This window comes from Carassius auratus, chromosome 4, assembly GCF_003368295.1.
Source record: "Carassius auratus strain Wakin chromosome 4, ASM336829v1, whole genome shotgun sequence".
Lineage (NCBI taxonomy): Eukaryota > Metazoa > Chordata > Actinopteri > Cypriniformes > Cyprinidae > Carassius > Carassius auratus.
In genome coordinates this window covers 16,856,089-16,875,563 of record NC_039246.1, presented here as the reverse complement: position 1 = coordinate 16,875,563, position 19,475 = coordinate 16,856,089, and the positions used below count along the sequence as shown (strand labels likewise).

The window sequence follows — 19,475 nt, the reverse complement described above, 5'->3', positions numbered from 1 at the left end:
TTGGATCATGATTAAAATGCAGTTGTTGCCTTAAATTTTAAATGGAAAGAGCACAGACAAAGCCTTTTTGTTTAGATGAAGAGATTTATTTTATTTGTGTTATTTATTTGATTTGGGGCTTGTTTAAAAATTTGTATTTAGTTTTGGTATTTACATTAACATTATATTAAAATGTTGTCATTTAGCAGATGCTTTTATCCAAAGTGACTTACAAATGAGGGAAATAGAAGGAATCAAAACCAACAAGAGAGCAATATGCAAGTACTATATTAGTATATTATTATAATATTATTGCTATTTCAATTTCACAAAGAAACGTGCAGCATTTTTTTTTCAAGCAATAATAGGACACATTTAATTTATAAGTTGTCTTAAATCTCATGAATCGAATTGTGAAATCAAAATCATGAATCGAATCGTGAGTTGAGTGAATCCTTACATCCCCAATTTAAATGAGAAAACATTATCTAAGGTCACCATCCATTGGTTATTTGTTTAAAATGGGAAATTTCCCCTGCTTATATAAAAGTTACGTCCATATTCATTACAGAAGCCAACATCGGTGGACAGATGAAAAACAACATATGTATTACAAATTGCCCATTTTGAAATCTAAATAAAGATGCTTTGTAAGGGAAGCACACATACAGTACCTTAATTCACTTTGTACAGTTATTCACTGTTTTTATGTGATTATGGTGTAGTAGCTATAGAATATAATACTATTTTTGTTCTTACAGTAACTAAATGATGCAACAGTGATTTTGTTAACAGCATGTAATTGCAGTTAAGATCATTTTAAATATTGATTAATAATTCAACAAAATATAACACTTAATTCCTTTGGACTCAGAGAAATAACACTGACTGCATATAGACTCAAAGCTTTATTTCCAAGGACTTATATTGTCACTCCAACCAAGATTGAATACACTAGCGGAGGTATTGTAATGCTTATTGTATATTTGAATAGATTTCTTTGACTAATTCCAGCTATATATTAATGTTTAATATTTAATATTTACATAATAATTTTTATAAAAGTTTTGTCGGTTACATGTGTCAACATACACAACCATCTTAACGATTTCTATATATTGTTTTTCCTGCCCAAAAAGACCGGAAATATTAACTGAAGTAACTATTAATTTAGGTATATACTAAAAACGAATCCTGCGCGACTTAGTATTAATCCTGTATTGCAACAGCAATACAGCTACTCAAAATTCAAATTCTCAATAATTTATATAGATCCGCATCTACAACAGAAATGTGTGAATTTTCCTTATCACATCATGCATACTCCTTGGCCTTTGTGTTGCATATTCCCCAGTCGTGTGTTTTATTAACTGTTATTTTGAAGTATTGTTTCTGTGTTCTGTCTTCCTGTGTTTAGTTTCTGTTTCCTTTGTTGTCTTTGTTTCCATAGTCACCCTAATTTATTGTCATGGTAATTCATTTAGTGTCACCTGTTTCTCATTTGCATCTTGTTACACTGTGTATTTATAGGCCACTGTGTTTCAGTCTTTGTTTGTCAGTCATTGTCTATACTTCTCATTGTATAGCTAACAAAATGCTACTTAGTAACTTGTCAACAAGATGAGGTTAGTTTAGGTAAAATAATTTCAGACCAACATGACATTACTGTAAAGTTTGCATTTGTGTTTAAAACCCTAAAATGAACCACAAACAGCTTATTTTCTATATTAGTTGTCAGAGAAGGTCTGCTAATTGGCTTTGTGACTGAACGGCTCTATTTCAGTCACAGTCCTTCTCAGACACATCAGTGATGTGGAAAATATAAACATCACACAATCTCTTCAGCGTATTGCTGCTTCTAGCCAATCTTATCCTTCTGTTTCTTTTGTTTTCCTTTGCGACAAGAGGTTGCCCTTTTCTCCACGAGAGTGCTTTCATAACCTTGACTCAAATGTGAGTGTGTAACCCTGTGAGCCCCCTCATTGTGGATCATGTCTCATCCTGTATGCTTCATAAAAGCATGAAAGATCATCCAAGGTGAGAAGTGCTAACAGTAGCTGGTCCTTACACTCTCATTTAGAGTCATCCTGGGAATGCCTGACTGAAAAAGCATTTTTTTAAATCATTTAATTAGTCACGAATGACTGGAAATGTTTAATGTTCAAAAAGTGTGCGAATCCTATTTGATGTTGCTGATTTATTAAGCTTTATTAATATAAGATTGTGCTTGTAAACACACTAACTGAACGGATTCTGAGATGATTTTTTTCACTCGCTGACACACAGATAATTTCTCTCTCATTCGCTATACCTCCGTTCTGCCATCCCTTCCCCACAGACTCAAAGGATTATCCAACGGAGCATTTCAAATCAAAATGGGATTTTCTCACTGATACTGCACACACTCAGCTCCCTGGACGATGATGTAATCCAGTCGTAGAGCTGGTCCAGACCGGTCAGATCATCTTGTGCTTTGTAGTGACATGCAACTTGTGCTTTCACATTCCCCACATCTCCTACATTGCTCAAAAGACACATACACGCACATTCAAAAGGCTGCAGGCGATATTCAATTTGGGTAAAAAGGCTCTATGGATGACAAGGGTTTTTCATTGCATTTCTCATAAGAGTACAGTGTCCCTTCAGGTTAAGTACTACACCAATTCTGCTGCCAGCAGCAATCCTGCAGGGTGGATCTCACCTGGGGGATGCTTGGCATGAATACACTCACACTTGCACACTATCAGGAAAGCTCAAACAGGGCTGCAACAATTCATTCACTTGATAAAGAAAATGATCAACAGTATATTTCATTAACAGTTACTGATAATTAGACTTTTTCTGCTGCTTAAAAGTTGGGTTTTGATGAAGTGGAAAGCTATTTAAAATATATATTCCACACAATGTTTAGCACAGACTTTGATCTTATAGTCTTCAGTTTACATATTATTTGGAGGGGGACACGGTGTAAGATGTAGAATAACATTTTACATATTTTTTGTAGTGAAATTTGTATGCATTTATTTTATCCTGCAAAATTAATCCGTTAAAGAAAGAAAATGATTAATAGCAAATTTAATAAATTCATTTATAGTTTTGTTTTTCCTTTTTTTATAATTTAATGTGTTTCCTTTTTAAAATTGCATTTTTATAATGTGGAAAGCTATCTGCATTTTATATTCTAAAGTTGTATTAAAAATGTTTTTTCACACAAATATTTAACATGTATGCACTGATTTTATAGCTTTTAGTTTGCACATTATTTGAAGGAGAACATGAAGCAAGATATTGAAAAGCTTATTTTGTGTTTGCACGCACACATTTATGTTATGTAATTATCCTGCAAAAATTAAATTAAATCAGTAAAAAAATATTTTGGTCAATTAGTGGTTTTCTTTATCCTTATTTATTTTTATAAAATGTTATGACTTTATAAAATATCTTTCTACATGATTAAACTTTGTTTTGATTGTGACTTTTATATTTAAATTTGTTTTTCAAATATTTGTGCAATGTATTTTTAACATTTTCTTTTGTATTTCAATATTTTGTATATATTTTGCTTTAGGGTTCAGTTTGCTCATTTTGTATTTTAATGCACAAGTTAATTCATTGACTAAAAAACTCATTGAATAATAAAATTACTTATTTTTAAATTCATTTATTTGCCCCATTTTTCCAGGTGTGTGTTCAGAAGTACCTGCAAATGAGAGTAACGCTTGTCTGCTCTGAGCTCTGTTCTGCCGAGTTTGTAGAGCGTGGCCAATTCAGACTGGAAGATGAGTGAGTGAACAATGTATCAAATGAATGAAAGCCACTCTGAGGCAAACCGTGTATGACAGCGGGCAATTTTGTGTGCGTTTTTGCTAGCCAGGCCCCTCAATTTTCTGCTTTGCACGAAAGAACGCCCCTACTTTTTCACGCTAGACCTTATATTTAGTCAGCTTTGGAAAACCATTTGTTAACTGAAGGTAAAATCAATACTCGTCTCTTTCTCTGATCCTGGCTGGATGCAGACAGCAGTGGCTTGAGTTGACGAGTAGAGTTTAAATTCTCAGTCTTCTTGTATGATATAAATCCATTTGATGTCTTTGAAGCCAAGGTACAAACCTATCTCGTCTCCCCAGGCTCTGTTTTGGACTGGCGCTGCGTCCATCTGTCCGTGTGTATCAGAGGTCAACAATCAATAAGCACATGCCCAAACATATGGTGTGGTAAAGCACCACAAGGTGGCGCTGTCCCCCAGTCCCTCTCTGGGAGCAAAGTGTTTATTACCCATCACGCACCCTTGACAAAATGTTCTCTGTATCCTATTGATAGGCTGCTAGATTGTGCACTTCGAATGTCACACCATCTGCCTTGGCATGTTTTAGCTGTGTGTGTGTGTGTGTGTGTGTGTGGTGTTGTGAATATTTAATGTCTGTTCTGGCTCAGTACAGGTTGGCTTCAACAATTTCTTTAATACACCAGCGGCTCTAGTTACACAGAGTCACACTCTCAAGCACACTTAGTAATATGCATGTAAACCCAAAGGCCCTTGCATGGACAAACACGCAAAGTAATACACTCACAAATGGACATACTGTTATACATGCTTTTAAACAATGGCTCATTTGAGTTGTTTACATTACTCAGTATAAGATCCTACGCTAACATTTATACTTCCAAGGACAAGTTTAGTTTCCTAGTGGCATTAAATCATGTTGCAAGCATGACTCATGTTTTCCTTAAAGTCACTAGTCTGCCTTCCTGTCCTCATGCTCACCTCTAAAAGGACAAATGACAGACCTAAGACTTTTTGCATTGAATGTTTTGTTAGCAAAAGCAGTAGAATACAAATAGAGCTGCATTACCAGTCAATAGCTTTAATAATTAAGCTTTTTTTTTAAAGCTCTGATGATTGCCAAAACTGCATTTATTTGATTTAAATACAGATTTTTTTTGTCATTTTATTACGGTTTAAAAGGACAAATATCTATTGTAATATATTTTAAAATGTAATTTATTCCAGTGATGGCAAAGCTGAATTTTCAGCATCATTACTCCAGTCTTCAGTGTCACATGATCCTTCAGAAATCATTCTAATATGCTGATTTGGTGCTTATTTATTATCATTTATCATTGGTACTCAATTATTAATAATGCTTTTTATTATTATTAATGTTAAAACGTTCTTGCTGCTTATTATTTCTGTGGAAGTCATTATGCATTCAGGATTGTTTAATGAACATACAATTCAAAAGCACACAATTTATTTCAAATACAATTCCTCCATTGTAATTGCTTTTACTGCCACTTTAGAATTTAATGTGTTTAGAAAACACACTGGTTTGTTCGGGTGGGTGATATGGCAAAAATGTCAATTACTTTTCTTTTTTTATAAATATGATTTAATCATGATTCTTTGTCATGTTGGTTTTTCTATTTTGCAAGCTGTTTTAGGATTACAGCCAAACTAATATCCCTATAATAAAGACAAAGCTTTTTAAATTTAAGGTAACAAAATATGAAAAAGTATGGAACAACGGTATTTTTTATCATCCACGAACAAACTTTTTCATATTGCACACTCCTCACTCTCACTTTTATTTGTCTAAATAAATGATCTCCTATCATCTTAGGCCTTTACCATTTGATTGTGTGCACTTCTATAAGCTCATGTCCCCTACTAAGCCTTATTAGTAGAGAAACGGGCATCTGAATGGGGCCTCCTGTCTGACTAATGTGTAAATAGACACATGATGTCTCCTTCATTTCACCACCTGAGACACTGCCGTATTGGTGCAGTCTTGCACCCCAGGCACTGGACACGTTGATGGTCATATTTAAGTGAGGGATCGTTTAATATGAATGTGTGTTATTGAGCAGAATGCATGCAAGTGCACGTAGATGGGCTCTGTACTGCTAGGATTTGAATATAAAGTAAATTTAGTGTCCCTTACTCGGCATACGTAGTAAAATTGCTGAATTGCTTGCAACCTGTTTTACTTCCATTATGTGACTTTATTATATCCATCAGCAATTTGATTGTAAAATGAGTTAGTTATAAGAAATGGTCATTATTTGGGTTTGCTAAAACAATCCCAATACCATTCAAAATATAATTTTTTTTTTTCCTTTGCATTAAATTGATCAAAAGTAACAGTGAAGGCATTAATAATGTTACCAAAGATTTTTACGATATTATTAAAGAATCATGGTTTCTGCAAAAATATTAAGCAGCACAACTGTTGCCAATGTTGACAATCATAATACGTATTCCAAATCAGCATAAAAAAATAATAAAACAATTCTAAAGGATCATATGACACTGGAGTAATGACTGCTGAAAAACTTAGCTTTGCATCACAGGAATAAATTCCATTTTAAAATCTACTTAATTAGAAAACTATTATTTGAAACTAATATTTCACAATTTTTTTTTTTTGATCAAATAAATGTAGCCTTGGTGAGCATAAGGGATTTAATAAAACATAATAAACTTAATCAAATGCATTGGAAAAACTAATAATTATATATCATTTTTTAAAATATAAATGTTTTGATTAGATTTTGACTTGAACTGTCATGTTTTCACTGATTGATGTACCTGGCCTGCTCTTCTTCCGCTGGTCTGTGTGCCCTTTAGTTAATGACATCAAATTAGACCTACTTCCCATGTCACCTCTGTTCTGTACAGAGTCACAGCTCTGGGTTAATCGCATGACTCTTAGTAGAGCAGAGTATCATTGCCTTCACTCAGCAGGGTCCACGAATCTGCAACTGCCCCGTGTGCCTCCGTTGTTCCCTTGAACTCCTCATTTAGTCAGTGTCATCATGTACTCACAAGCCACAAAACGGTCTGAAACCTACTTGATTGATGCAGTCAGGTCTGTGGATATTATTTCAGAAGATGATTTCCTATGCAACAGGGTAGCCTGCATTTAAATAGTGAGGCGATTTCATCATTCCCATCTCACTCACCAGCTCCAGTAACAAAGTTATTGCACTTAACATGATGGAAATGTCAGGTCATGTTATACAGGGCAAACCTATCATTGGATCTGTTCTGTGTCCTCATATTGCAAGTACACATGGATGAATGTTGTTTTTTTTTTTTTTCCTTTTCCAACCCGTGTTCCGTAATCAGGTTCCTGTCAACACACATTTATCATTTTACTGTCCATATATATATCTTCATAAAGCCACACACTTCTGCTATCTCTGTATATATGAAACATGGGTATCCGGATGATAGCAAAAAGGAGAAGAAAAAAGTTTTCCGTCTGCCACCCATCATTATGCTCAGTCATTAGAGAGCTGGACCGATAACATCAGAGCGGCTATGTTGTGGTCCAAACACACATTCATTTAGCTGAAGTCTACTAGGTACATGTAATATATGAATGTAAACACTGGGCTCTAATGAGTTGTATCTTCAAAGAACTGTAGATGTAGAGCCAAATCTTGTTTCTTCTTTCCCTGTTTTTCACTGTAAAAACTGAGTTCAGAGCCATTTTACTACATTAGGATTGTTTAACAAGCTGAAAGCGCATTCATTAAAGAGATATTCTAAGTTAAATACATGATTGCTCTAATGACATGTCACTGTGTAACTAAAAGTCAGCTACAGCTTTATAATTTGCTGTGTGTGAAACCTAAACCATGTCCCTTTCCAGGTACAACTAATATATTGTTTTTATATAATGTTTATTGTTGAGCATTGCTCACAGTGTGTCTAAGACTTATTTCTATATGTTGCTTTGCAGATTTGGTGAAACATTATTTAGAATAGAAATAGAATAGAAATATTTTAATGTTTAATTGTTGCCACATAGACTTCACTGTAAGTGTAGTAACTCATATCCGTCAGCATTTTATTTTATTTTTTTGTTGTGGGGGTATGTAGTACCTCAAATGCTTTAAAATGGGTTCATTTGTATCAGTTTTTTGTATGATTTTTCACATAATAAAAATAATTTCTAAATCTAAACACTAATCATTTAATGGACTTCATTTGTAAATTATTATTATTATTATTATTATTATTATTATTTGTATTATAGTTTTAATAATAACACAATTATTGCTTGTTTTTAAATTATTTTTATACAAAAATAATTAAAAACAAAAATACAAGTGAATATTTATAATACAATTATTATTATTGTTTGTTGTAAAAGTATAATTTATGGGAGGAAAAATAATGAAGCCATTTTAAAGTAAAATTAAGCCCTTATTGATACAAATGATTGCATTCAAAAACCCCAAAAAACATTAAATACAAATTAAGCCCTTCGATGGATAAAATGGCATTTGAGGCACCACATAAAATAAATTTGACTCTATAACTTAAAATTAAAATAATACTGTAATAATATTAAAAGCTCCATAATCATCGGGAAGAAGGAGGCGGGAACCGGCGCACAATCAAACATCATTTTAATATTCAAAATAAACACAAAACAGCATAAATAAAAAGCAAAACATAAAATGGCCCAGGCCTGGTCCTCTCTCGTCCTTCACTATAGTCGCTCCAGTTTTATATCCTTCCATCTCCTACGTGGGACTCGATACCGGCGGTGGGGCGCAGGTGCAGCTCATCTCCAATCACTACACCTGGCCTCACTCCTCGTTCCCACGCCTCTCGGCCCCGCCCCACTCGCCACAAATACAATACTGATATTTATTTTCTTTATTATTTTGTGTTCCACACAAGAAAGCAACGTTTTTCTGTAAATAATGACAGAAAGAAAAGGAGTTAATCATCATTCATTCATGATAAAGTAGCTGTTTGGGTGCAATCCGTGATGATGTGATGCCTGAAATTCCAGTCTTCTGGGTGGCATGAACACAGTGCAATATTCCAACCTCCAAGGAGCACAGAGGCAAAAAAAGAGAGATATTTTCATACATTCATTGTACACCTGTTTTTACTGTTAGCACAAAGGCTGGGGGGATCTCCCTTCTGCGCTGTCATTGCATGGTAGAACCCCCTCATGCCCCCTTTCTATGCGAGTCAGAGCTAAGTTTGGATGTTGCTAAGTCCCACTTGGAAAATGAATGCCTGTCTTTGTCCCTGAGAGCAGAATGTCTCACATATGACATTTGGAAGAAGAGGGAAGCAGTTAGAGGGGGCAACTTTCAGTTTAGGGTTTCTCAGTCTGGCAGCTGAGAGCCACAGAAAGAAGAGAGTAGTGGTGTGAGTGTGTGTGTGTGTGTGTGTGTGTGTGTGTGTGTGTGTGTGTGTGTGTGTGTGTGTGTGTGTGCGTGCGTGCACATGTCCGTGGTTCATCACACACTCAATTCTTTTATGAATTATTCATGGCTGTCAATTTAACTCGTTAATTTAGTTCAATTATGCTGAGTGCTCAATGATATGGAAATAATTGAATTCTAAAACCACTTGTAGTATGTAGTCTGTTTAATGATTTTATCTCTAATGTCTTTGTATCTTCATTTGGTGACATTTCTCACCAAATATGATGTTTTTTTTTATTTTTAAATAATGCATCCTATTTTATTGATTCATAGCTAATTCATAGACATCAAATTAATTATTTCAGTAATTTATAAAAGCCTTTGCAAGGCCTATTTTAAGGATGTGTTATTCTTCTTTCATGCAGTGTCTTTTGAATCTTTATTTGGGAAGGTTTTACATCAGGTAATGATATGTGTGGAAGTTTGATTTCATGTAGTAATGGAACTTTTTTAATATAATAGACTTTTTTCCACACAATTCTGAGAAGAAAGCAGAATTGCGAGATTTAAACTGAAACTTTTTTTGCAGTGTTTTAACTTGCAGTTGCAAGTGTCTAAAAGTCACAATTACCTTTATTTCCACTGCAAAAAAAATATATATATATAGAGAGAGAGAGAGAGAGAGAAACTCAAATTACCTTTATTTTTATAGTGGAAATAATCCACCATAGATGTGTGATTAACTTCATTTAATCAATATGTACATATATTATGTTATTAAAATTTTTTTAATAATTAACGGCCATGGAAATAAATTAACAGTTGTTTTTAAAAGGTGGGATGTACAGTGTTACAGTGAACTCTAGATTTAGTAAAAATGAAAACGGTGGCAGAAATATCATCTGGTAGTGGAAAGATGATGTAATGCTCGTCCAACTTTAGAGATGCCTAGAGAGCAAACGTCACAACTACGCTCAACTTAAGCACACGCAGAGATCTGTAGATCCCTCTCACATGCCTTTCTGCATTTATCTCCAGTTTCCTCCCATTGCAAATGTGTTGAAAAGCTGTAAACCAGTCATCAAGGTACAACTCTGTGCTTAAAGATAAAAGGCAGACATCCACTAGCTTACTATCTATAGAGCTGTTAAGTCTTAATGACTTTACAGTGTATGGTTTATTCAGTTTGAGCTAATGCAACCTGAAAGTACTATTCTGTGGCTTCCAAAAGAATCAGGGTCCAGTTTCAGCAATAATCCTTTCCAGGGAATGGGAGCGAGATGTTGTTGGATAAGAGAGAAATTGCAGCAGTTTTAGGGGCAAGTCAGAAATAAGGAGTTGAAATTGGCATTGCACTCTGATAACATCAGTGCCGACACAGCATTCTGGGAAGCGTTTTCGTAAACTCGCTTGTGTTGACCCGTTGACAAAAATGCCAGGATAATGAATTCAGTACTATGTAAATATTTTTTATATTTTTACCTAAAAGTTTAAATTGTAATTTACTCAACCTCATGTCATTCCAAATTTGCATGACTTCATTTCTTCTGTGGGACACAAACGAAAAACATCTGAAGAATATTTTCCATATAATGGAAGTGAATGGCAACTGGAGCGATCAAGCTGCAAAATATCTAAAAAAGCTCCATAAAAATATAAAAAAACAAATACATATGATTGGTATATGAAAATTCATGTCATTATAAACCTGTATGAGTTTGCGTCTTCTGTGCAACACAAAATGAAAACTTCAGGAACATTTTCCATATAATGAAAGTGAATGGGGACTTGAGCGTTCAAGCTCCAAAATGATAATAAAATCCCTATAAAAGCATGCAAAAAGGAGTCCACATGACTTAGGCAACATTTTCTGAATTAAGTAATTTTATAGATTTTTGTAAAGAAAAGATTGAAACATCAGTCCTTTTGTACTGAAAACCTTCCCCTCTGTTGCTGTCAAATCAAATTATTTATGAAAAATGACAGCAGTTTTAGTTTATCCCTCACATAAGATTATCATATAGTTTTTAGAAGTTACTTTAATTAAAATTCTATGCCAGTTTTTGTCATTTTGGATCTTGACATCTCCATTACCTATTCACTTTTATTAATTGGGGAAAAACAGCCAGGATATTTGTTAGATTCATCTTTTATGTTCCACGGAAGAGAGAAAAGGTTTAAATCAACAAGATGAAAAATTGATAACACAATTCTCCTTTTTTTTTGATGAAATATCCCTTTAAAGTTGCATGTGGAGTGAATGTTTTGGACATCTTTAGGTGTACCGTTTGTCCTCTGGGCTTTAGCACATTTGATGCTGTAACCTGATTTTTGGCTGAAAGCATCAAACACACTTTCCCTTTCCCTTTTCTCTCCCTTTTATTCATCTCCATCACTTTCGACCTTGTTCCTCCCCACTCCCCCTCTACATGTCTGTCCTATGTAGCAGTGGGAGACTGATGAGTCCACCTGGACTCCCTGGTGTGTGAGATGTCCCTGTGAGAGTGAAACACACCGTCCATTCCGCCTCACTAAGTGTGTGTTTGGAGTCAGAGGCACAATCCACGCTGCTGTGCCCACAGATGGTCACACTACAGGAGCAACATTTTGTTCTGTCTCCCAATGGTGAGAAAGAGAAGGAAAAAGGCACATTTCTATTTATTTTTTCATTCTTGAGAGAGAAACCATCACATTGTCTGACCTAGAATGCATACAGTGTCATTAACAAGCCTCATCATTATTATCATGACAGGTTAAAACTGCATTATTTTTTGGAGGCAATATCAGCTTCTCAGGTTCACACAGGTATCCTAAGAGAATAACCTCGTGTATCTTCATATGAACCCACTGTAAATATCTGGTTTAAGTTACAGTTAAAAAGTAAACAAATATGGCAGCTGCGGTTACCAGAAATTCACTGCAAACCAATAACAGTGAACATTTCCGGTATTACTGGAATACACTAAAAGACAAAACACCAACAAATGTGACACCTAAACATGCAATAAGCATTAGCCAAATAAAATAAAATTTAACCTAAAACACCCTAATGTATAACTGATTAGAAATATAAAAATCAAATGTTATCAGATGTCATGTTAGACAGACATGCTCCACTAACATTTGGCAACCAGAAATTAATTCCACAAATCTAATGTTATTAAACATTGTGTAAATGTGTATTATATTAAACTGTAAACAACTGATTTGTGTAATTGTTATTTTCTATCAATAATATAATGATACTGTGTGTACTCATTTTCAATGTAAATTATATGGTTGTTCAGTTTTTATTTGCAAAAACAATAAAATTACTCAAAATTTTTTCACTGTATATGATAAAGGAACCTCTAGTTAAATGATCAAAATATTTTTACTGTATCATTTTAGACACATTCCAGTAACATTTGGCAACCAATAATCGTCCAATTAGTTTTCTTAACAAACTTCTATCTTTGTGAACTGTTTTGTTTAATGTGCTTATACTATATATCTTTTAAATAATTATTATTAACACTTCTTAGACTTAAAGTGTGGCTTAAGCGTCCAAATGCAACACTTTGTGAACTTAAGGTTTTACTTAAATCATCCATCGTGTTTCTACAAATACACAAATTGCAACAGGATGTGTCCTCAAATGCCTTTTGGTTCTTGCCTGAGTGATTATATACACACAGCTTGCTTGACCTTGAGAGACTGAACTATCTTCTATTCAAGCCTTTTGAACACGCACCATTGCTCGCGTAGGAGGGTCTTGATTGGTTGCAGAACATAACATCAGCAGTGACATCATGAGCTACCAGTGGTCATTAAGTGGTCAGTACGGCCAGCATGAACTATTTGAATGAACATGATAATTATAGATAATGTTTCTCTAAAAGTGTCACAGATCAATTCTAGCTTCTAACATTATGGGGTCTTTGGGTCTATAAATATTTTACTGTAGTGGCAGTCCCTTCCTATTCCACTCCTTTGACCTTCCTTATATAAATCTTTTTGAAGAAGTGGAATTACTTAATCTAATTATATAGCAGTCGTGCGGTTTTTAATAAGCCTTATATCTGAGTGACATTGCCTGCCATTCACTGAGACACTGCTCTGTATCTGCTCTTTCAGCCTCATTCTTTTTGTCAGACACACCGCATTAACCTGGTTTTCTTGCAGTGCATTATAAGTAGGTCAAGCTTGAGGTCAAGTAATGTTGCATTTAGCTTTCAAATCATGCAGCGTTGTTCACCTGGATAAAAGCATGACAGCATTTGTTGCCAGTGAAGAGACTACATTTTATATTGAATGATTTAAATTAAATGTGATTCCTCATTTTTATGCTTGAGAGAACATCATGTCCCGTGCATGGCCTTGTGTGTGTGTCATTCGGCCTGATTTTGAGGTCTCAGATTGGCTGTGTCTCAAAACAGTGAGCTGCCTTCCTTCCTTGAAAGCTTTTTAGGTTTATGGTGTGATCGATGCTGATGCTATTTTATATCTTTATTCAGTACTTGTATCAGTAAGAAATACTAATTCTAACCACCATGTGCCTCTAACATTTAGACTACTGGTTGATCATTATGGGTTTTTCTTTGACCAATTGTTAAATCTTTTTAAAAACCCATAAATCAAAAAATACTGTCAAAGCCAGAAAAAAAGAAGCAAAAAGCGTGGCAAATGATACATAACAAACCTTCAGTTTAGTGTATTTTGCATTTAAAGATATGTAATAAACTACAGATGCAAATAGTCTAAATAAAATAATAATTTAAAAGTGTATTTTGGATGTTTATATTCCACTAGTCTGAAACAACACGCTATGGAAGACCAAATAGGTCAAAATCTCAAAATTGACCAGTTCTTGAATAAAAAAGGTTTTTGCCTGTAGTCTCTTGCCTTAATGGAGTATAGATTTTCTGTTGGAGTTTTGCACACTGTGTGTCTACTTTTTTGTCAAAAATTATTTTCTTTTTTTTCCCCAGTACCCACGTATGACTTGCGTAGTCTTGCTTTTGTTACATGTATGCGATGAATGAGTCAGTGAACCGGAGTCGTGGCCAGTCATTAAGTATAAACACGAGCGCTGTGAGAGCAAGCCTCTGAAATAACACCGCAATCACTCTCTACTGAGTGCATTCAGAAATGCTTTGACAATCTCACACTCCCTTGCTTCGTGGACATTTAAATGTGCTCACTGCTGCCCGGGCAAACTTATTCTAAAGGTCTTACTTATTAGCCAGAAAAAGCTTGCCTTTCATTTTCACTCTTTAATCACCTTGCATATTACCATATGCTAAGTAGATTAATAAATTCAAGTTAATAAGGTTGTATTGTTAGGGAGAAGTAGGTCTTATGAACTGGAACTAGCGCATACGGACACTTACAGACATGCGTAAATGCTAGGATATACTGAAAAGTAAAGCCATCATAAAATACACTTAATAGATGAAGCTCAACAGTTTATCTCATGCAGCACTTGTAGCTAGGACATAGTTGCAAACTGCGGTCAGCCTCATAGTCTTAATGTAATAGCCGTTCCTCTCTCGTTCTACTTTCTAAACAGCCTGTGCATCTGGGAGCTGCTCTATATATTATTATTGGGCTCCATGTTTTATTATTGTGAACCCCCAAGTGAGCCAATGGCAGGCCAACCGATGTCCTCATGTCCGATAAAAACTGCCCACAGTTTATATCATCTGTGACCACCTGGTTTATAATGTATGTTCTGTATAATGCATTTATTTTTTTATGGTGTTGCTGTCTATATACACATCCACTCATGTGTAGATCATGTATATGATGTGCATTCTAGTTTGTCTGTGCATCTTGTTCCTTATTTTTGTCAAGCAGAGTGATTGACACACACACACACATATATATATATTATTTTATATTAATATTTTATATAGTGTATAAAAACGTTATAAGTAAGGGTCAAAGACAAGATCTAGATATAGGTGGCCACATGCAAAGAAAGCATATTAAATGCAAGTCAAGTGCCGTCTTAAATGTTTTCAAAATACGTTTCTAATAAAATGTCAAAATATAGGTCAAATGTTCTGAATCTGAACTGTAATTATTTAAATATATAAAATAAGGTTTAAATTGTCTTGCATATTAAAGCTGCAGTAGGTAACTTTTGTAAAAATATATTTTTTTACATATTTGTTAAACCTGTCATTATGTCCTGACAGTAGAATATGAGACAGATAATCTGTGAAAAAATCAAGCTCCTCTGGCTCCTCCCAGTGGTCCTATTGCCATTTGCACAAAGTCATCCGCTCCCGGTAAGAAATAACCAATCAGAGCTGCGGTCCGTAACTTTGTTTGTGTTCAAAATGTAGAAAAATGTATATAATAAGCGAGTACACCATGAATCCATTTTCCAAACTGTGTTTTTAGCTTGTCCTGAATCACTAGGGTACACCTATAGTAAGTGTTTCTATTCGGACTATTTTAGATTGCTTCGGGGATACCGCGGCGGAGTAACCCAGTACCTTTGTGATTCTTCATAGACATAAACAGAGAGAAGTAGTTCCGGCTACGACGTTCTTCCGCAAGACGCAAGCAGTTCTGTTTATTAACCGCTAGAGCGTCAAAAGTTACCGACTGCAGCTTTAAATGATTAACTTAATGCTGACAAATGGGTAAAACCTGTGGTTTTGAAGAATATATCTGCATAGTGGTTTGAAGGATAGCAATTAATGATAAAGATTTAAAATGACAATTTGAATTAGTTTTTAGCACTTTAATACATTAAATATAGTATTTTTAATGTAATTGAATTGTTCTAAGCATGCATGACAAGACTTTTTGGTATACAAATTCTTGTTTCACTGAATTTTTTCTTTTTGTAGAATTATTGTAAAAATTTACAAAAATGTCTCTCTTTTTTTTTTTTTTTGCATTCTAATGTGTGAACTTTTTTTAGTTGTATTAAACTTTCCTTGTTTTGGTGATTGAAAACACTATTTTTTCCCCAAAATTGTAAAAAAAAAAGAAAAAAGAGAAGTGTATAAATGTTATAATTTTATAACAGTAAAAGTGTTGTGTATATATTCCGGATATTGACTCTATAATATATAATGAAATAACTTTTTTATACTAAATAACAATATAAGGCATCTATGAAGCTTTTCACACCAGCTACCCACATGATGTGAGACCTTTCGGCGGCCGCAAGACCCTGCCCTGTTTAATTACATTTCATCATCTTTGCAAGCCACACTGGCAGACCAGCTATCCGTGACTCTGGCATTTCACAGTGAGCGTTACGTAACACACTAAAACATCATAGTCAGTGTAATGTTTCACATAATCTGGCATAAGATTAAAATGTTTGTCACGCTACACACAAATAAGTTATGACAGCACCATTTGTGTCTCTTAGATGAGTCAAACTCTTTGATTGCACAGAGCAATTTTATAAATGTATGAGCTATTTTATTGCAAGAAATTGGATGAAGTAAATGGCTGGGTCTTATTTCACAGTTGACTTTTAGTGTTGTTTTCAGAGATCTCTGCTTTAATTTTCTACATTCTTATTCATGTATTTTATTTGACTATTAATTTATTATTATTATTATTATTATTATTATTATATTATATTACATTATATTATAATTTTGAATATCACATATCCAAGAAAAAAATACATAATTACAAAAAAGACATGTTATTTTATGAATGTATATGTGTGTGTCAGTATACATAAAAAAAAATTTGTCAGCAATTTAAGTAATAAACTAATAAAATTACAAAGTAAAAAATGTATGTATTAATGGATAATTATATTCATTATGGTCATGACTTACCACAGGCCAAAATCCAAAGAAATACAGTATTTATATTATAAACTAGCTATAAAATATTACTTATTGTAAATGTATTTTAAAAATTAACATTCATTATTAAATAAGAAACTAAAAAGATGAAATTGTTCAAAATATTATTTTGTCAAGTAATTCAATAAACCAGTAAAAGTTCATTTGTTCTTGTTTTCATTGAAGAAAACAAACAATATACAAATAAAAAAGATACCATTGTTAAAAACAATTGTCGTGTGTGTGTGTGTGTATGTGTAATATATATATATATATATATATATATATATATATATATATATATATATATATATATATATATATATATATATATATAAAATAAAATCAACAGATTAACGAAGATAAAATGAAATGTTCAAAATAAATAATTTTGTCAAGTAATAAACCAAGTAAAATATGCAAATTACATACTAAATCGAAAGGATATAATCATTATGGTCAAGATAATTTTGTTAGGTGATAGCTGATCTAACATGTAATGGTCCTCACAGTAAAAAAAAAAAAAAAAAAAAAATATATATATATATAGGAATTATGCCTTTCTGCTTAACAATAGCATGTTGGGACACCACAGTGTACCGTACTTGTGTAAAATGTCATGCCTCTTCCTTTCTCCTTCACAAAGCCTGGGCCATAGAACGCCTGGCTTTTCGACAGATGGCACTGCCATGTTGAGAGAAGTGCCCCCAATCCGACTGTGGCTCAGAAAACTAATTATGCGTGTGTCAGAGAGGAGCTAAGCAGCAGTGCTGTGGCATTTAGACATCACAGGCACGTACAATAGCCCGTTTATCCTCTCCGCTTCAGCGCAGAGATCATTCTGCAATTAAAACGTTACTCATTAAACAGGGGGAGAAATTTAATTGTGAAGTCTTTTCAATTTGCCAAACCTGTTCCTTGTTTCGTTTGATTTCAGCACTATTGACGCACCACCCCAGGGGAGGGGGGTCAGTCATGCTAAAAGCAAAATTACATCAAGAAATAAAACAAATTATAAACACAAGTTTTGATGAATAACTTAAAAAAGCAACAAGGAACCGAGAGGCAGGGGCAAGGTTATGGCGATTAACTGAAATTAATTTCTAATGCATTTATGCTGTGCATTTTAATGTGCAAATGCCAAATTTAGTCTCTTGTATGGTAGTGTGGTGATTACAGAATGCTGTTAGAGAGGATAAAGGCAGGTGTTAACTAAATTAGTGTGGCGGCAGCATCCAGGGAGAAAATGAAAGAGGGTAGCTGAAATACACATCAGCCACATCATTCTTTTCATCCAGTTCCTACACACATTATTGTATTATCCAAAAGATATGTATATATCATAAAAAGGCTATATTTTATGCATTAATGTGTATAGAAAGTCAAGGACAAATTTCAACTGGATAGATAGATAGACAGATGGATGGATGGATGGATGGATGGATGGATGGATAGATAGATAGATAGATAGATAGATATTTTCAATATCTGTAAAATTCACATTAGGAAAAATAAAAAAAATGACTTTTTTCAAATATAAAGTACTATTTTGTCAAGTAAATAATTCAGTAAACCAAAAATGTGGTTTATCTGCTTACCCCCAGGGCATCCAAGATGCAGGTGACTTTGATCTTCAGTAGAACACAAAATTAGATTTTTAACTCAAACTGTTGCAGTCTGTCAGTCTTATAATGGAGGTGAATGGGAATCACAGCTTTGAGAGTCAAAAAAACACACAAACAAAATCAAATTAAACCCTGCGGCTTGTGATAGTACAGTGATGTGTAAAGACAAGAAACGATTGGTCTGTGCAAGAAACTGAACAGTATTTATATTGTTTTTTACCTCTGTTTCACGGCAATGTCCGAACTGTCCTAAGTGCGTTCGCGTCTTCTTCTTCAGCCTGCATGTGAGGAGTCATCTTCTTCTTCTTGCTTTATGGCAGATCGCAGACTAGTGCATTACCGCCACCTATCTCTTTCTTCAATCTCAATTGGGAGTGTCAGTGGTCGAAGTCATTCACTTCGAAGTCGAAGTGATTCGAGTAATAAATAAAAAATATTATTTATAAAAATGTATGTAAAAATTTACATTAATTATTAAATAATAAAATTATTTTAAGTAATTAAGCTGAACAGCAAAGGTTTTATTTGTTGTTTCTTTTTAAACAAACAAACAAATATAGAAGATTGCATTTTTATGTTCAAAATACACCACCAATATTATTTATTAAAAAATGTTTTTTACATAAAATACATTGTTCAAAATATAATTTTGTCAAGTAATTCACTAAACCATTAAATATTTGTAAATACATAAATATGTACATATTTACCTTTTAATATTCAACACACACACATATAATATAATTGTTTCAAGTAATTAAATAAACCAAATTAATATACACACGCATTTGTCTCCAAGCTCAAAGTCATAGTGTAGGTTGCTAGTCGTGTGTGAGCCATACTGTTGGCTTTAAGATAAACACGTTGGCTTTTGTTCAGG

At 33.8% G+C, this 19,475-nt stretch overlaps 1 long non-coding RNA gene across 3 annotated transcripts in view; it reads left to right on the top strand.

The window, feature by feature from the left end:
* LOC113060821 (uncharacterized) overlaps nucleotides 1–19,475 on the top strand; it is a 36,083-nt gene that overhangs the window by 10,956 nt on the left and 5,652 nt on the right. Inside the window, exon 4 of one of the 3 annotated variants that reach the window (XR_003278300.1) lies at nucleotides 11,606–11,803. The exons of the other annotated variants lie outside the window; for them this stretch is intronic. This is a non-coding gene — a long non-coding RNA (uncharacterized LOC113060821). Of the gene's footprint in view, nucleotides 1–11,605; nucleotides 11,804–19,475 lie in introns of those variants that run through there. 3 annotated transcript variants of the gene reach the window in all.